The sequence below is a fragment of the Tachypleus tridentatus genome, chromosome 3 (genome assembly GCF_004210375.1).
Source record: "Tachypleus tridentatus isolate NWPU-2018 chromosome 3, ASM421037v1, whole genome shotgun sequence".
NCBI classification, from domain to species: Eukaryota; Metazoa; Arthropoda; class Merostomata; order Xiphosura; family Limulidae; genus Tachypleus; species Tachypleus tridentatus.
In genome coordinates, this window is record NC_134827.1 from 86,335,291 (window position 1) to 86,356,271 (window position 20,981).

General features: G+C 35.8%; 1 protein-coding gene across 5 annotated transcripts in view; it reads right to left on the reverse strand.

Moving 5' to 3' along the window:
- Positions 1-20,981, reverse strand: part of LOC143247400 (uncharacterized) — a 111,271-nt gene that overhangs the window by 58,900 nt on the left and 31,390 nt on the right. Inside the window, exon 1 of one of the 5 annotated variants that reach the window (XM_076495424.1) lies at positions 7,992-8,012. The exons of 3 other annotated variants lie outside the window; for them this stretch is intronic. The gene's annotated coding sequence lies outside the window, so the exon portion shown is untranslated. Of the gene's footprint in view, positions 1-2,141; positions 2,390-7,991; positions 8,013-20,981 lie in introns of those variants that run through there. One more of the 5 variants, XM_076495420.1, reaches the window with a different exon arrangement.

Consider the following 20,981-nt stretch of genomic DNA (forward strand, 5'->3'; position numbering starts at 1 on the left):
TCTAGCCATCTTTCTATTTATATAGAAGTGTATTAATCAAATATGGAATGTTTGATCTCTTTTGGATCCCAATCCACTGTTTTGGAAGTTTTATTACCAGTCTCAAATCACTATTTTTAGACAGATATATGAATAAATGTAACATATATATAGAGAGAGAGTGAAAAGAAAAGAAACATTTATATGCTATATTACAACGCCCTCTGGTGGTGCAGTGGTATGTCAGCGGACTTAAACGTTAGAAACTGGATTTCGATACCCGTAGTGACCAGAGCACCGATGACCTACTGTGTAGTTTTGTGCTTAACTTTAAACAAACAAATCTAAATGAATTTTACCTGAAAACGTACACATCACTGATTACTATTTTAACGTGATAAATACAGTACATTGTTGTTGTAATTGCTAACGTCTCGAATTGTTTCAGAAGTGTAACCTATGGATAATAATATATAATATACATTTAATGTGAATGAACGTCAGGTACACTAGGCATAATAGAGTTCGTTTGTTTAAACATACACTTCTATACTATTTCATGGCGATAAACGGTTCGAACCATCCGACTCTCATTGAACGAACTGGATTTGGTAAAAGCTGACGTAGTGTGAAACCGCACTATTCCGCTGGGTATTATATAGGTTTTGTTACCTAATAACAGCAGACGTGTCTATCTCTATCAAGACAATTAAAACCATCAGTCCAAGGTTCAAAACCACATTTTTCATTAAAGAGTTCAAAGGTGTGATTGTAACAAAATCTAAGGACAGGGCGTGGCCGAAAGGTTAAGACTGTAAGCAGATGCTTCTCATCCCGTTGCCATGAAATCGCCCCACACTTTCGGCCCGTGGATGCACTATTAAAGTGATGGTCAAACCCCATTATTCGATTCAAACAGCCCAAGAGTTGGCGGAAGATGCTGGTGATTAGCTGCCTTCCCTCTAGTCCAACAGTTCAAAATTGGACGAATATCCGAAACAAACAAAGTTCAAGATAAAGGAAGGATATTACAAACCTCATTTGGATAACATTCGCCGCTACTGAGTTGGCTTCCCGCGCTAATTCGAGCTGTGTGTGTGTGTTTTCTTACAGAAAAGCCACATCGGGCTATCTGCTGAGTCCACCGAGGGGAATCGTACCCTGATTTTAGCGTTGTAAATCCGTAGACTGACTGCTGTACCAGCGGGGAAAAATTCAATTTGACTTAAATAGATACTCTAACAGCTGATTAAGGTAAAGAATTTATTATCCAACATAATATGAATATACTGTATTTACAATGATCTTCACTATAATGATTATGATACGTTGTTTCGTTTTCACTTAAATACCTCAACCTACAGATAATTCTGCAAATTAAAACTGAAGTAATACCGGTATTATCTGAAATAATTATCATGCGCAGAACGAAAATAAAACACGCGGTTTATAAATATATATCTATTGGAGCTTTGTGATACGCATACTTTTCCGTAACTGATAGGTCCGACATGGCCAGGTATGTTAAGACGTTCGACTCATAATCCGAGGGTCGCGGGTTCGAATCCTGGTCGCACCAAACATGCTCGCCCTTTCAGCCGTGGGGGCATTATAATGTTACGGTCAATCCCACTATTCGTTGGTAAAAGAGTAGCCCAAGAGAAGGCGGTGGGTGGCGATGACTAGCTGCCTTCCCTCTAGTCCAGGGGTGCCCGCACCCCTAGGGGGTGCGAAGATGATTCCCAAGGGGTGCGAGGATGCCCATGAATAATTAAAGCAAATCTATATTTTTACATAAGAGTATGTTTTATATTTTTATATTTAAGTTTCCAGGGGGTGCGAGAAATGATTACTGATTTGAAAGGGGTGCAAACACTGAAAAAGGTTAAGAACCACTGCTCTAGTCTTACACTGCTAAATTATGGACGGCTAGCACAGATAGCCCTCGAGTGGCTTTGTGCGAAATTCCAAAAACAAATCTGCAGCTGATAAATTGCTTGTGTTATTAAAAAAACGACTTTATATATATTTCCAAAATAGAATACGCTTGAACTAATATATTATATAGATTACAACAGGTTCAGTATGTTACACCATCTATCTTTTCATTCGCACTAAACACTCAGTTAAAAAAAAAAAAGAAAGAGGAAAAAAATACTTACTGAACACGACTCCTATAGTTTGACCGCGAAAATAAATCGACCTTGGCACGCGCTGACGTAGCCGCAGAACTTGTGTTTTGAACACATGCGCTAGGACAAAAAAACGATCGTCTTCGTGCACGTGTAAGCCCCCGCCCCTCTAGCTCAGCTCCCCCTGTTCCAATGACACATGTGTTGTTGAAGAATCGCCAACAGAACGACCACAACAAACAACAAATCACAAACGTCGATATTCTGAAAGGCAAACAACCTACGTTACTGAAAAAAAAATTAAAACAACACACCAGGTCTTACTTAAACGACGACAAACTCTCACTTTTAAAAACGGTGAGTGTGAAATGGCGCACGCGCTATTAAGGCCCAAGTGTTCGCATCCTTTCTTTGCTTCCCCTTAAGATCTATAAATATATCACAGTAACCCAACTCTGGTTTTAATTTAAATTTTCTTACCCAAAATTATAATTTAGGTAGAAATTTGTTAATGCATAAAGTACAGCAGCAAGCGACGAATATCTTATATAAACTTTTACACGATACTTTCTGGTGGTGGTGTTGTTTGTTTTTACACAGTCGTATTAAGTGTTACTGAGCAATCTCAATCCAGCGACGTAATAGTTTCTATTTTGTTTTCTGCGAAATGACTCAATCTGAAAAACCTTGGTTTTGTGTGTGTGTTTCCTGATAGCAATGCCACATCGGGCTATCTGCTGTATTCACCGAGGAGAATCGAACTGCTGATTTTAGAGTTGTAAATCCGTAGACCTACTGCTGTACTAGCGGGGAGTTACTTGGCATAGCCAAATGGGTTAAGGCGTTCGACTCGTGATCTAAGGGTTGCAGGTTCAAATCCCTGTCACGTCAAACATGCTCGCCCTTTCAGCCGTGGGGGCGTTATAGTGTAACAGTCAATCCCACTATTCGTTCGTAAAAGAGTAGCCCAAGAATTGGCGGTGGGTGGTGATGATTAACTGCCTTCTCTCTAGCCTTACACTGCTAAATTAGGGATGACCAGCGCAGATAGCCCTCGTGTAGCTTTGAGCGAAATTCAAAAACAAACCAGCTTGGAACCGCAGTTCACGATACATTTATCAAACAAACCTAGTAAGCTACACACAAACAACTGCTAAGAGGATCAACCATCTGGGAATGTTTGTCTTCTATACTTTATATGTGGTAAATATATGTATTTTTAGATAATCAAAAGGATTTACACAAATACTTGTTTGTTTTAAGGAATCCCTGAAATTGTTTATCTTAATTATTCTTATACGATCAACACATCCCACGCAACTGTTCAAGGGTTTGGTTTGGTTTTTGAAATTTCGCACAAAGCTACTCGAGGGCTATCTGTGCTAGCCGTCCCTAATTTAGCAGTGTAAGACTAGAGGGAAGGCAGCTAGTCATCACCACCCACCGCCAACTCTTGGGCTACTCTTTTACCAACGAATAGTGGGATTGACCGTCACATTATAACGCCCCCACGGCTGGGAGGGCGAGCATGTTTGGCGCGACTCGGGCGCGAACCCGCGACCCTCAGATTACGAAGCGCACGCCTTAACGCGCTAGGCCATGCCAGGCCCTGCAACTGTTCAAACAATTGTTGTTTGAATTCAAGATTTCTTATTGAACTATTTGCATTTTCGTCATTCGTGTGGTTAATGTGTCAACAGTAAGATTATATGCGTGTACGTTGTCCATATAACTGTTTATTTATTTTGTTTGTATGCACTCTAAGTTATCTATTTCATTGTTTGTAAAGTCTATATGCACTCTAAGTTATCTATTTCATTGTTTGTAAAGTCTATATGCACTCTAGAATATCTATATGATTATTTAAGTCTGTATACACTGTAGGTCATCTATATGACTATTTGTTTAATCTTTTTATACGCAATTCATTTATCCATATGACTATTCGTTCAGACTATTTGTATGCACTCCAGATTATCCATGTGATTTTGTTATTTAAGTGTTTTTGGATCTTCTCCCTCTTATCCATATGACTGTTTCTTCAGTTGTATGTTTGTTTTCTATTATTCCATATGATTGTTTGATGAATCGGTGTGTATTGCACTCTAGGTTATCAATACAACTGTACAGAACTTTACTAACATTCATTATGCAACCATTCGTTGTTTAAACACAGTTATGTTATATACACAACTACATATCAAACCATTTTACCTTTACAACTTCTTAATTACATTCTCTTTTTATATTGTTAAACAGACGGGTTACAAATATCCTGATTAACACCATTTAACGGACAGGAAACATATATCTTTATTGCCACTGTTTAGCAGACAGGTAGTCAATATTTTGATTAACACTGTTTAACAGACGGGAGTATATATATATATTGATTAACACTGTTAAACAGACAGAAGTATATATATTAATTACCACTGTTTAACAGACGAGAGTATATACCTTGGTTAACACTATTTAACAGACGGGAGTATATACCGGAATTAACACTGTTTAACAGACAGAATTATATACCTTGATTACCACTGTTTAACAGACAAGTGTATATACCTTGATTAACACTGTTTAACAGACAGGAGCATATATGTTGATTAACACTGTTTAATAGACAGGAGTCTATATACTGGTTAATACTGTTTAATAGACAAGAGTATATACCTTGATTAATACGGTTTAACAGATGGGAGTATATATTTTGAATAACATTGTTTAACAGGTAGGGTGTAAATACCTTGATCAACACTGTTTAATAGACAGGGAGTACATATGTTTGGATTAATACTGTTTAACAAACAAGAGTAGATATCTTGATTAACACTGTTTAACAGAGAGATAGTAAATATTTCGATTAACACTGTTTAATAGAGATTAATGATTAATGCTGCTTAACAGGCGTAAGTATATACATCTCGATTAGTTTTCATATTCACTTGATAAATAGGTTTTCTTTTCTTTAAGAAGTTGATTATCATATTCTAATAAAAAATATCGTGAGTGGAAAAGATAATTTAATGGGAAAAGAAACACTGAACAAGTTACATATTTCACAAAAACTTTAAAAATATCTAATAATGCTATTACTGTTGATGTAAGATAGCAGATTTGTTTCGATTGGAAAGGGTATATATATATATTTTCATGTAATTCGATTGTGATTGAAAATAAAACTTTGATTGTGAAACGTGTTAGAATTCACATGTAGTTTTATTTTAAAATTCTGATTCATTTTCTATCCTTCCTGAAAATCTTACTACACTACTAACAAAAATGTTCCAACGGTGATATAAACTGAAGTTTTAAAAAATATGTTTAAAAACTTATGTTGACGTATAGAAACTGCACGTGTAACTACGTAACGTAGGTTAAGGAATTACGCAACATAAATTCATAATTTTTTGCTGACAAAAACATCGTTTTCAGGCAGACTTTTGTGATTAATGACGATTTATTTTAAAAGTTTTCATAGTGGATAATATTCCAGCATTTTGTGGCACGTTCATCAGTATACGGTACTAATAATACATAATTATTTGCCTAAATTTGGACCACACCTAATTTATTCGTTACTTGTTTGCCTGTTTAGAAACGATTTTTAGGTTTTTAAACGTAAACAGAATTTCTCTCTCTCTCGTAAATTTATTTATCACCATCCACCGAATATTATTTTATGCTGAAAACTGAAATGATAGAAAAAAAAACGTCTTTAATCATCTCTGTTAAGAAGTTAAAAAAGAAATTGAAGCGCAAAAGTGGGTGAGAAGAATTATTGAATAAACTAACGATACACAAGTTTCCGTTAGCAGAAGGACGGGAAACCACGCCTTCTGTCGTTTTTGGTGTTTTCGCTAGTTTTTCATCCGTATCTTTTATCAACTTGTCGTTCCTCTCTCGAGATCTAGTTTCAGTATATAGAAAAAGGGAGAACCTCGTGCTCTCGAACATCCTTGCCCAATTACATTTTTTTACCCAACCCAGCAACAGTTGTTTACTCCTTACTGTCGACTTGTTTACCACAGTTATTTGTTACCCACGGGGTCAAATTCCTCGACCAGGGCAGTGACCGACCTAGACGAGCTCTTCCCTACCATTGCTTCCACGTGGTTTTCTTGTGTCCGTCCAGCCACCAGGGGGAGAAGAGAGTAAGGCTTGAATTGAAATGACCGAGTATCTCAAGGTTATCTATTGTAGTGGCGACATCAGTGGCTGCAAAGGATGTAAAGACGACGTAACAGTGGCACTGCAGCTGCTGGGAAGTGGGCCAAAAGTCACTCAAACTTAAACCCCCTGAATCTGTAAGTGTGTGGGATTCTCACGGTATTACTTCTAGGTCCACGGACCCAAGTTTCAACGTTAACACAGACACTTCTTACTGAAGCTACTCTGAACTAGCAGTGCCACAGTGCAATGAACATCCTTCCCGTCCGGATACATCGAAGTCCCGAGAGTCATTTTTGTACAAGTTGACCACGAGGTAGTCAGTTCAATTCGAAATGTTGTGAAATATAAAATTTATATAAAAAAAAAACGATAAGAACAAGTTTATTCTGAAGAGACACACACGACGTTAAAACACAATAAAATATTACGGAACCCTATCGAGCCTGTCTATTCTAATATCTTCTTTAACGCTGAAATGAATAAAAAAAATCTTGTAGTTTTGAACAAGCTGTAATTTTAAACTGAGTGACGCAAGACACGAGCACACAAAATCAAGTTATGTGCGTTTTATAGAGCATGTGATATGAAGCCGACTTCTTAATTCTAAGCGACATAAATAATGTGTGTGGGTTTATATAGCGCAAAGCTACAGATTATGTTACCTCTAATATTTCCACCGCAGAGGATCGAACCCTCAGAGAAAGAAACGTTATGTTTGAAAGAATAAAAACATAAGTTACCTATAAAACATTCTTATAGACGATAGTTATAATTACATTAGTAAACACATTTATATATTGTAATTTTACAACTTACATGGTTTCGTCATTACTAAACTAGTTATATGCAGAACACCATATCACTAGGTTATTTTACACCTCGCAGGGGTGTGTCATTACAAGCTATATATAAAAAAATACACATGGTTATTTTACAGTTTGCACGGGTGTGTCATTACAACTTATACATAAAACACTATATCACATTGTTATTTTACAACTTGCACAGGTGTGTCATTACAATTTATAAATAAAACACCATGACAGATGGTTATTTTACAACTTGCATGGATGTGTCATTAGAAGCTATATATAAAAAACAATATACCACATGGTTATTTTACAACTTGCACGGGTGTGCCATTACAACTCATACATAAAACACCACATTGCATTGTTATTTTACAGCTTGAATGGATGTATCATTACAACCTATATATAAAACACCATGTCAGGTGTGTCATTACAACTGATACATAAAACACCATATCACATTGTCATTTTACAACATGCACGGGTGTGTCATTACAACTTATATTTGAAACACCCTTTTAAATGGTCACTTTACAATTTGCATCGATATATCATTACTAAACTAATACATTATATAAAACACCATTAACATACAGCTTCAAAGCTTCCTGTCAAAGAAGTACCGATTTCAAACATACCACTATCGTTTATTTTTCAAAATCATATTTGGAACAAAACCAAAGTGACTGAAGTCACCGATAAGCATCAAAGCTTATATTAAAACATAAACCAGAACGATAATAACTGATCTAAAAAATCAGAATTTATAAGCTCCGACATTAGCACATGACCGCCCTCAACCATGTAATCAAAACTGCTTTATTTTAATATGTAAATATTGCTATTCTTACTTTCTCTCTCTCTCCTAGATATTATGTAGAATATTACCTACTGGATTATTGTTTTCCTATAAGACACACGAACAAGTTTATATCCAAAGAAAACCTCTTCGAGTAGTTACGAAATTTGTTGCTGGAGCAAATTTTCAAAAGTCACACATTTAATCACGTCTCTTAAACGTGAAAAGCTGTGAACAGCCACGTCACAACGGACTTCTAATAAGAAGAAACCTTATGGATACCTTACATAGAACGATAAACTTTCATTTCTATGTCCCGTACAGCCCCTGTTTACTGTTACAACATCGTGAGAAGAATGACCGGTTCCAAACTTGTCTTTTTTTTTTGTCTTCGACGCCCTTGGCGTAACGAGGTCATGGTCAAGCTACCCTGGGGTTGATACTGAATAACCTTAGGACCGATAGTTTGTCAATAGAAACGCAACAAGGTAGCCATAACGGTTTGCCATTAAATGATGCCTGCAGTTACGCGCAACGAAAGGGGATTAGTGTATGAGTGTATGACCTTAACACAATGTTCATATATATGGAAAAACTATTTAACCGGATATGAAGGACTTCGTCCTAACAGGAAAAGGAAAAACGAGGGTTCGGTAATAAACACGAGCCAGAAGTTATCTGTAACACGTGTGTTTATTGGAGAGTTGATACCACCCACCATTTTTGCTAAAGGATTAACTGATACTACATAACGCCCCCAACAACTTGAAGTGAGGGTAATATTTTGTGGTATTGCAGGGGTTTGAACCCACCACAGGGCAACAAATCTCTTTCCGATACGTGATACAAAGTAGTTCACGGCCTGGTTAACTTCGAACAATATTTATACTCTTTTGGTTAAGGAAACCAGAACTTTATCCGACTAATCCAACTATTTGTTTATTTACAAATTTTTTCCTAAAAAAATCGAGAATGGTAAATTACGAGACACATGTTTGTCCGTTTAAAGAGAGTATGTAGTTTTCATATTTTCTGTATCATACACCAGCATCAACCTTCTATCGGTCATACTGCATCCTTTCGTTACAAAAATCAATCACTAACGAAATACCACTCGTTGTGTCATTAAAGAAATGTGGCATTTGTGTCACAATATTGAATAATGAACGAACACTTTAATCAAAAGCTCCAATTCAAGCACTTCCAGGAAGTAGAACTTATTTCATTCTTCGCGGAAGATCAAACTTCCAGCGGATGTAATAATGCAGGTGCTTTCAAAAGCTAGAACTTCCCTCTTCGAAGATATGTTACAGCTTTGAAGAGCGAAACAACTGGACTGCTTTTATAAAGTATAACTCTCTGATCTACTGTTTCAGCAGGTAGAGCCTCTTTCTTTAGAGAGGTTACTACCTGACTGCTTTCAGTAGGTAAAACTTCTTTCTTTAGGGAGGTAATTACCTGACTGATTTCAGTAGATAGAATCTCTTTTTTTAGAGGTTATTACCTGACTGCTTTCAGTATGTGGAACTTCTTTCTTTAGAGAGGTAATTACCTGACTGTTTTCAGTAGTTGAAACCTCTTTCTTTAAGGAGGTAATTAATTACTTGACTGCTTTCAGTAGGTATAACTTCTTTTTTAGGGAGATAATTATCCGACTGCTTTCAGTAGGTGGAACTTCTTTCTTTAGGGAGATAATTACCCGATTGCTTTCAGTAGGTGGAACTTTCTTTTTCCAAAACGTAACAGACACGTCGATTTTCTTCATTATTTAGGTATGGAGCATGATAACTCGATAACCCAAGTGCAATCAGAAGATATACATTCCTGCTTCTGATATGACCTTCCGATATAAATTTGAGGTTCCGTAGATAAAAATGTATTTTCCGAAACAGCGCGAGTTTCTTAACTAAGTTTCAAAAATATATACAATATAGGATGTCTCAACTCCCACAGGAAGTCTTCTTGGATCTTCTCTGCTATGGTTTATGGTAAAGGTCATTCAGAAATATCATGTTCGTTTCAAACATGTAATTTTTCTAAGACATGTCACGACATGCTCACACGTCAAAATTCTCAGGAAATGTTTGTGGGTGTTAAACAATTGACATAAGCACTAGCAGGATCGCTTTTATCTACGTTTATATTACACTACGCTAATTGTTTTTATGTAATACACAAAATGTGAGAATATGAAAGTGTTTGAAATATACATTTTATATGACACCATAAAAGAATACCCCAGCTCTCACTTGAACGGCACTAGTTTTCCCATTCAATAATTAACAATTGCAATAGAAATACTTTTATTCCACCTAACCACTATTATATTTTACTTAAATGGATAGTTACTAAATATAATTTATTATTCTAAGTGAGCAGTGTGTTTCGTCCCTCCAAGTGAACAAACTATGTTTTGTATATTGCATAGTATGTTATCTTCTCTTTTTCTCAATACCATATGTTTAGTTAATATAATACATTGTATTTACTTTAAATGAACACTATACTTTTCTGTCCTAATTAAACAATATATGTTTTTGTATTAATATATTTTATTGAGCACTATATTTTCTTTACAATAAAACACCATATTTTTCTCCTAATTGAGTATTATATTTACTTGTGAAGTTCGAGTTCCATTCTTTAGTTTTATAAATATAAGCTCTGGAACCTTTAAGCTTTAAGTACTCATTAGTTTGAGTGCTATAGTTTTTATCATAGCTGATCTTTTAACTGACTGCTACGTCTTTTACTTAAATTAAAACTACGCTTCTTCTAACCAAGCAGTATATTTTGTACTACAATTGAGTGCTAAATTTTCCTCTTGTAACTGAGCAGTATGAAAACTGAACACTCTCTTCTTCTAAGAATTATATTTTAACGTTCTAGCCCGTTATTTTTAAAACTATATAAAGCTTACGCGCACTTTAGTTTTCGGGAAAATGGCAAGTAAAAGTACGCTCAAAAAGAAGTCTGAATCCTTCAACACGAATTTATTTTACTTTAACGTGAAATTTTTGATATATTATAGATACAACCAAAAGAAAAGATATAACTCCACAAAGTTTCTCCAAAAAACCAAAAATAACAACACAGACCTCCTATCGAGCCCGTGAATTTAATCGGTTATCAAAAACTACTATACGTTATGTAAAGGGCACTGTAAAGGTAAGTTTCAAAATGTTCACATCATAGGAATTAATTTACTACTAAATACCTGCCTTTAGTTCGACTCAATCGTATCACGTCTTTTTCGAAATGTTGTTTCTCATTGTTTGTTCGATAAGGCCCAGGTGAACAAGCTTTAAATGTTACGTTACCACGTCTCTTTTTATCTTCTTTCAGAAATGTCCCAACTTACCGGTGTTTTCAAAAAAACGCTAGTTCTTGTGTCTCGCTTTTCTGTTGTTATTTTATCAGTAATCTTTCCATTCATTACAGTTTTTTTTTAACTTTCTACTTTTTAAACGTTTCCGTATCTAAGTATCAAAGCTTTCAAGTTCCCCACACAATATAGTTGGAGCATGACTTCTATTCTTCTAGAATGAATATCTGTGTGTAGATTTCATGCAATCTGCCTGAGTTGAACGAGGAAATCGGCTCCATGATACATATCCACAGTCCTTCCGAGGACCGACAAGCTGCCGACAATAAATCATGTCCATTTTTGACCAGCCCCGTTCAGGATGATGAAAAATTCCCTAAAAATTCAATGGTGAGTGCTCAGTGGTAGGATGGGGGATGGTATTCCCAAGACGGCCCCAGATTCGTAGTACTCATATTCACTTCTTCCATTACTCCCTGAAAACCGATTATTTTTCCCCTGTTCCTGCCTTTACAAACATTTTTTTTCCTCTCTGGTAGAGATTGTCTACGTTATGGAACGAGTGACGCACTTGTGCCGAAAAAAGATGACTTTTCGTTTTCTAATTTCGCAAAGCCTTGGGCTTTGAGCAATAAAACATTTCGCGCATGATGCAGTCGTAGTTCATCGATATTTCAAATTCAATATTCAATGATAGCAATGATGTAGCTAAGCGCAATGTGTATATTTATATTGTAACATCATTATAAAAAAAAGTAATGGCAAAAATTATTGCTTTAAAAATAAAGTTCATATCCATCCACTGATATCCACACAAACAAGTTTGATTTCGAACTATCATAAAAAAGTTACACCTGCACCTAGTCGTCCCTAATCTTGAACTGAAAGAGAGGAGAAAACTTACTCAACGGCACCCACTGCCAATGAATGGGCTTCTCTTATACAACACCTATGGCCCAAAACATGGAAGCCGTTTTGGGGCAACGAAATACAATCCATCACGAACCGTCGAATTTACAGTCAGGGCACGCAAATAACTCAGCCACGCCCAGCCAAAAGTTTGGTATGTTTTGAATTTCGTGCAAAGCTACGTGAGGGCTATCAGTGAATATAATATTAACTATTTTCGTATTTTAATTACGATACAAATATTCTCACAAGTTGGTTCAACCAACTACTTCGGTATCAAACTAAGTTGTTTAAATGAGTTAAAAAACAAAAATATCCACTATTCAAGAAAATACGAGCGAAACAAACAGGAATATGTGAAACATGAGTTACACGTACAAAAGTTGTTACACCAAACATTTATGTTTTGTCTTCACAATTCGTTCTTACGTTAAAAACAAAAAACACCGTGAATTTGATATGTCAATATTATAGTTGTTTAGTGCAAACAAAACATTTAATAATTCAAGAAAATAGAACTTGCACACATTTTACGCTTACCATTACACAGAAAACATTTTAGACAACATAAATTACTCGGGAATAAACTTTCTATAGGATAGCCCCATTTACCAAGTCAGGGTCGTGTTACGTAGGTATTAGCATGTTTTTAATGTATTAAGATTACTTGAATTACTCCCAATATCACTTCATCCGAGTATATCATATATTGAAACATCTATATAAAACGTTCTCAAATTACTCATTTGTTTCAGTTTGTTTCTGGATAATGTTGAAATACATACTCTTAGAAATTAATGTTTATTAACATGATACAAACTAAAATATATAACCTTTCCACTCTACAATTTCTTTTTGTCATTAAATTGAAATTTTGAAAAACAAATTAAGGAAATGGTAAACAATAAACATATTAATAAACAAGAGTTCTATTGCGTTCTGTGTTTATTCAATAATAAACGTCCATTTTTGGAAAATAAAAGAGGTTTGATTTCTATACTGTTATGTGCTCGACAGTATTTCGTTAATACACTGACACAAAGACTTTAATAGTTTGAAGCATTTTCTAGACACGTAAATACGTACTCAGTTAAATAGATGTATTTAGCGGCGTTTTTATGATAAATGATTGTCTTCACAACAATAAATTTAATAGCTAAATAATTAACTTTATGCTAGATTACCCTACTTGTAAAATTAAAAACATCAAAAGTTTGCAAAACAAACAAATAACAAAGCGCAATGAAAACCAGAAAAGGGAAAATAAGACAGAAACCAAAAGACAAGAAACCATGTCCTCAACAAGTGTGAGTTTCAATAAATGCGTTTTGAAGTCGTTTTGTCTCTAAGCTTCACCAAAGAAAGCTCTTTGAGGTGTCCTACATTAGCTGCCGAAAACTGACGAAGAGAAAGCATATGAGTGAAGGTTGGAGCTTACATTTTTTTAATGTGAAAGGCACCAGAGGAATCACCCCGTGCGTCATCTGCACTAGTAGCCTCAGTACACAAATGAGCACTATTATTATGAGTCATTCGTAGCAGGGGGGCGAAGGCAGAGCGGAAGGTTATCTAGCCACTTACGTAAGTATGTATGTGTGGGTTAATTAAATACTCTGAAGGTTTTCGTTTTATTATTTTATTTTGAAGCTTCAAGTTTTACATATTTATTATCATAGTTACTGCGCATGTACAGAGATGTTTAATTGTTGGCGAGAAGAAGAACGTGACTTACAATGGGCATCCAATCGTTTTTAATGCTTGGAAGCACTATATCACGTGAGAAATGCGCTTATAATTAAAAATTAAAAATATCATTAACGAAAAACAAATTCCTCAGAACCGAAGGTTTACATTTCCCGGTAGGATTTTCTATTAAAATCAGATTAAAATTAACAATAGAAAACGTCTACTGCACCGAACCTCGAATTTTAATATCTTACAACTAAATATTAAATTTAAGGAACGAATTTGTTTTTAAATGTTTAACAGCCTTAATTAAATAAGGTCGTAACACAACAAACTTCTTAATTTTGACATAATTTTTTCGATGCGAAAAAACGTTAAATATTTTATGCAAAGAACAGGTATCAAAAGCCGTGAATCTTGTGGATAATAAATATTTATCGGTCGAGCGTGACCTAGTAGTTAGCGCGCTCGGGATGTCACTTCGAAATTCATGGTTCGCGTCGCGTTGCCTGGAAACCGCTCGGTTTGTACTTAAGTAGGGTGAGTGCGTTGTAAGAGAATGGTGACTAAATCCCACTACTTGAAGAGATAAGAATATCTCAAAGGTAGGTGGTGGTTGCTGAAAAGTGACTGCTTTCCCGACAGTCTATCAAGTCAAAATTAAGCTTTGTGTAGATTTGCTCTAAAGCTTTTAAAATGTACTGCAGTTGTATCTGGTATAACCTTAATGATGTTGAAAGTGATTCCCATTATGTATAACAATATTGTAAGATATGTATAACAATACGGCGGCTTCCACAGCATGGCAATTCATTAATTGTAATTAACGTCATTATGGAAGAAAAAAACATAAAAAACATATAATACAAGCTGAAGAACCTGTCCTTTGTCTGGGTTATGAACTTTAAAAAAAATGTGAGGGTGGACTGTATGATAATTAACATAAAATTCCTAACTGTCCAAACAATTTATTTCTAACATAGCGCACTATTACAATATTCATTGGTCAGGTAGTTAGGGCACACGACTCGTGATCTTAAGGTCGCGGGTTCGAATCCCCTTCACATCAATCATGCTCGTCCTTTCAGCCGTGGGGACGTAACAGTCAATCCCACTATTCGTTGGTAAAAGAGTAGTCCAAGAGTTGGCGGTGGGTGATGATGACTAGCTGCCTTCCATCTAATCTTACACTGCTAAATTAGGGACGGCTAGCGCTGATAGCCCTCGAGTAGCTTTGCGCAAAATTAAAAAAAAAAGTTCATTATTGCATCAGTATCTCGGTGTATAAGACGATACTTTTTACGCTTAAAACAGTGCCTGATTTTCACACTGGTTAAAAGACAGAGTTCCAGTAAGACCATATTTATCCAAAACTATATCGTTCCTTTTCCTTTTTGTTTGCTTTTTTGAGTAAGTTTGTTGACATTGTGCCACCTACTGTGTTACAATAACACATCCGTAATTGCATCAATCGTCTTGATTCTTCAAAACTACAAGTTATTTGTCTCATATGCTAGTTACAATTAATCAAGACATTTATTATTTGAAATCTATTAATCTCAGCTGTCATATTAAAACATTATTAATGTCATGTCAAAACGTTTCTGTAACGTACATTAATTTTATAAACATGTTTTTATAGTAGATCGCTGTATCTTAAAGTTCGGCATTTTTTGTATTAGAAAAGAAGTTGAACTGTGATGAAAACTTTGGTTGTTTATTACATGTTATACCAGTTTATGTAACATTTGAAGAGCATAAAAAAAACATACTTGTGGTTGTACTGATTACCCAGAGTTCAGGTTAGCAAAGTCTAAAAATAACTTCTAAGACTTTCCTTACAAACGTAACATCCTAGACTTCCTTAACAATAGAGGTCATTTTATATATCGAACCTCAAAGAAATACACTTAATTTGCTCAAAAAATCCAGGTTCGTCTTACATATTGGAAAATACGGTACTAACAACATGGTATATACTGACTGTGCAATGACCAGGGTGAATTTGTGGATAGAAGAATCGGAAAAATAGTGGTGGCAGGGATACTTTCTGTTGCACGCGTTAAATACCCAGCTCTTAATGTCCTTCCAGAGTGTTTCACGTGATTAATTAATTGACGGTCATTGGCTGCAGATGATAGGTTATGGACAAAAGAAGAAAATCGGTATAAATCAAGAAACAACTCTTAGTATCAGCTTTATAGTGGCTGTTAGAATACAAACTGCAGATCAATTTGTGTAGTATCACAATAGCGGCGGACATTTTTTATAAAAATTACATTCCTACATACGGTTTGTTTTGAATTTCGCGCAAGACTACACAAGAGCTATCCGTCCCTAATTTAGTAGTGTAAGACCCTTGGGCCAACTCTTGGGCTGCTCTTTTACCAACGAATAGTGGGATTGACCATCACATTATAACGTCCCCATGGCTGAAAGAGCGAACATGTTTGGTGTGACAGGGATTCGAACCCGGAACCCTCAGATTACAAGTCGATTGCCCCTAACCACCTGACCATGCCGGGCCTGCTCCCCAGGGAGTGCAATTGCACGCTCTTTAATATAATAAAGTTTGTCTTTGTTTTATGTTTTTTTGTCGTAAGGATGCGCCATATATAAAGATAGTCAACATTATTTTACGTCAAAGATAATAAATGCACAATAACAGTAATAATAATAATGAGGGGAGTGGGTTGTGAATCTCCCATTAATATGCTCCTTGTTCCAACCTATAATCCCATAACATTTTGCTGAGATTGGTCCAGCTACCTAGAAGTAAACAAAAGTCATAAGGCACAAGGCACTTTTGAAACTTATTTTCCTGTCTCGTTTTTTTTTATAAGATTTGTGGATTAGTTATGTTTAATGCTCAAGTTATTTCAGTACATGAAATTAAGTCAGTGGGATTGAATATTTTACACCCAACGCCATCTGAACATATCTTAAATAATTAGAAACACAAGAAAAAAAAACCTGACCATCTCCATTTTATTTTTTAAGAATAAAACGTGCGTTAACAAAGATAGTTGGGCAACCTGAAACTATGTATGTGTAAGTGAAAACTTTTCATCCTATGATAACACCTAACCTCATATTTAGGTGCTGGAAGAAAAGTACTTTAGGAACCACGTTCTTTAAAATGTACTTTTCATGTGAATCGCTGCAAACTGTACATTATTGTTATGGATTTAATGTAGTGTTTTAAAGGCACTAATTCTGTGCCACCGACAGTTTCGTCTGTTGAAAACAGGTAAAGAAAGCAAATACCAAAACTTGTTTCACAAATAAACTATGATGAAGTTTGAAGTCTTAATAACTAGTGTATCATAACTCTAATTCCTGGTAATAGATGTCGCCCAAAAATATTCCGAAATGTATGTACGGATGACTAATATATTCATTCGCGCTACGGGAGAAGTGTACATTTTCACACACAAACAGGACGGAACGTGATTTTGTGGTACAATTACCAATAAATACTCTTACTTTAATAGCTTTGACGTCAACAGATGTAAAACGAATTACTTCCTCCAAGTTGTTTAAAATACTTGAAAAAAACACAAAAAAAAGCATTACCATCGATTGAGGATGAAATTCGTTTTATACCCCTCTCATGGCCAGGTGGGTTAAGGCACTCGACTCGTAATCTGAGGGTCGCGGGTTCGAATCCCGGTCGCACCAAAATATGCTCGCCTTTTCAAGTGTGGGGGCGTTATAATGCGATAGTCAGTACAACTATTCGTTGGTAATAGAGTAGCCCAAGAGTTCGCGGTGGGTGGTGAAGACTAGCTGCCTTTCCTCTAGTCTTACACTGCTAAATTAGGGACTGCTAGCGCCTATAACTTTCGTGTAGTTTTGCGCGAAATTCAAAAACAAACAAACCCCTTTCACAATATATCCATACGTAACTGTAGAAAATATTCCGAACAACGATGTCCAGTTAAGGTATTGTAGAATTAATTGATTTCTTTTACGATGCTTTGGATGTTGAAATTCTCTAAACATTACGTCCTCGATTTGATAACGTTATGAAAACGCACTTGGTTGTCTATGGAGTTATTCATATTTACGTAATTTAACAACATCGATCAGGCCACATTGACGTCAACGGTACAGTTCATAACAATGCGATACCTCCTGAAAACTGAAGTGTATATTATCTTCTGTTATAAGCAGCTGTAACAAATGTGCGGCACTACCCAAGATAATCTAGCAAACGTGACTTTCGTGTAGCGACAAATGTATTTAAAGAAAACCCAAAACAAAAGTGGATAGGGGTAGAGGGGGGATTCACAACGTGAGTCACTAAATGTCACACCCAGGAAGTCGTGAAATTCTGAAACCCATCACGAAGTACAAGACAATGCGTAACTGGCAATTTTATCCTGGCGATACTAGACTTACAAATCGAAAGCAAAACAGGACCTTGTAATATTAATATTGTTATATGTTTAACATACTTAGTGTTTATTTAACAGGCATTGATTATTGCACTCAAAGTGAGCCCGAGCTAACCCACTAAATAAAGTACTGACTGACATTTTCGTATAGTTATCAGGCGTTTATTACTACACCGAAACAAAATGAGCCCTATATAACACATTAGCGACTGATATTTTGCTACACTTTTTAGGCTTCCATTATGATACTGAAACTAAGACCTAACTAACGTACTGCATACAGTAATGGAATACAGTAAGCGCTTGTAAATACAATATATAAAGTACGCAGTGATGTTTAGGCACAGTTATCAGGTGTTGATTGTGGTACTGAAACTGAGCTCTAGCTACCACAATACATAAGATACTCACTGATGTTTTGGTACAATTATCATGTGTTGATTGTGGTACTGAAACGAAGCCCTTGTAAATACAATACATAAAGTACGCAGTGATGTTTAGGTACAGTTATCAGGTGTTGATTGTGGTACTGAAACTAAGCCCAAGCAACCACAATACATAAGATACTCACTGATGTTTTGGTACAGTTATCAGGTGTTGATTGTGGTACTGAAACTGAGCTCTAGCTACCACAATACATAAGATACTCACTGATGTTTTGGTACAGTTATCAGGTGTTGATTGTGGTACTGAAACTAAGCCCAAGCAACCACAATACATAAGATACTCACTGATGTTTTGGTACAGTTATCAGGTGTTGATTGTGGTACTGAAACTGAGCTCTAGCTACCACAATACATAAGATACTCACTGATGTTTTGGTACAGTTATCAGGTGTTGATTGTGGTACTGAAACTAAGCCCAAGCAACCACAATACATAAGATACTCACTGATGTTTTGGTACAGTTATCAGGTGTTGATTGTGGTACTGAAACTGAGCTCTAGCTACCACAATACATAAGATACTCAATGATGTTTTGGTACAGTTATCAGGTGTTGATTGTGGTACTAAAACTGAGCTCTAGCTACCACAATACATAAGATACTCACTGATGTTTTGGTACAGTTAGCATGTGTTGTTTGCGGTACTGAAACGAAGCCCTTGTAAATACAATACATAAAGTACGCAGTGATGTTTAGGTACAGTTATCAGGTGTTGATTGTGGTACTGAAACTAAGCCCTTGTAAATACAATACATAAAGTACGCAGTGATGTTTAGGTACAGTTATCAGGTGTTGATTGTGGTACTGAAACTAAGCCCAAGCAACCACAATACATAAGATACTCACTGATGTTTTGGTACAGTTATCAGGTGTTGATTGTGGTACTGAAACTGAGCTCTAGCTACCACAATACATAAGATACTCACTGATGTCAATTACTGTCAATCCCACTACACTTTTACTTTTTTCGCGCAAAGCAAAGAAGCTCCACGAGTCTGCCTTAATAAGACATAATTCAGTTTCATAGTTTGGCAACTGTACTACTGAAGGATAAGTACAAGTTTCATATTTCGAACAAAAATTGGTAAGTTCTTTCCTTGTAAGCGAAGGTTAAAGATATGTGCAATTCAACATTATTGAATGTGACCGATTCTCCGACGATTCAATTGTAGTGAAGATAATGTTCTGTGTGAACAGATGCACCTAACTTAATGTGTTTTTCTAAAAACAAATTAACCGTTATGACACAATTAAATGATGTACCAAGGGGTGGAGCCAAAAGATGGATTTACTGGTATAGCGTGACCTAGTTTAATGGTATTCCGAGAGGTGGTACTGAAAGGTGAATTTACTGGTATGGTGTGACCCAGTTTCATGATATACTGTGGGTTGATATGATGCAGAATAATTCTCGGTATCATATTGGTAAAATAGTGATGGTTTAACTCAGACAACAAATAATAAATGTCATGTATAAGAAAGAAATGAGTTAAATCATATAAAACATATCTAGAACCTCTCTCCTGGGACCCGATATACGTCAACTACTTAACTCTCTAATTATCAAGAGGATCTATATGGACCCTATATGATTTTTAAATACTTTAATAACTATATATTCACCGCAGTACTCATCGGTACAGTGTCCCTAATAACATACGAGTCACATAAAAATGAAAACAAAAACAGCATAAATATTGCAATTAATATCACAAATTGCATCTGAGTATTTTACATAGAAAATAAGTGTTAGTTGTTTTATCGCTGAGTGTTGCAATTCAGAAACACTAACAAGAACAAAAAGAAGTCGATAATGTTAGGGTTAAATCAGATTTAACATCACGGAATAACAACAAGTCGGTTATACCAGGGTTAAACCAGATTTAACATTTACGGAATATAAACTAGTCGGTAGTACCGGAGTTAAACCGAATTTAACATATAAGGAATAAAAAACAAATCGGTAATACCAGGGTTAAGCCACGATAGGACATCAGAGAACCCGGCGTTGTATTGGTCGAATCCCCCTAACGGCGCCCGTTCATTGGTCAGAACTGTCCCATAGATGCAGAAGCTGTGTGAATACCAGGGAAGACATATATTTGTGACGGACCCTTTTCTTTTCGCTGTTAAACTTTCAAAAACTTTATTCGGTCAGACTCTAACTGGGAAGTTGAGAACGCTCACGTTCTAGGGTTTGTAAGATGCGATAAAATATTATTGACATTGATTCAGTGTTCAAATGAAGTGTTATTTATTCTCTGGATTCAGTTTTGTTGGTAAAAAACTAAAAAACTGTTGCCACTTACACTTGTTTG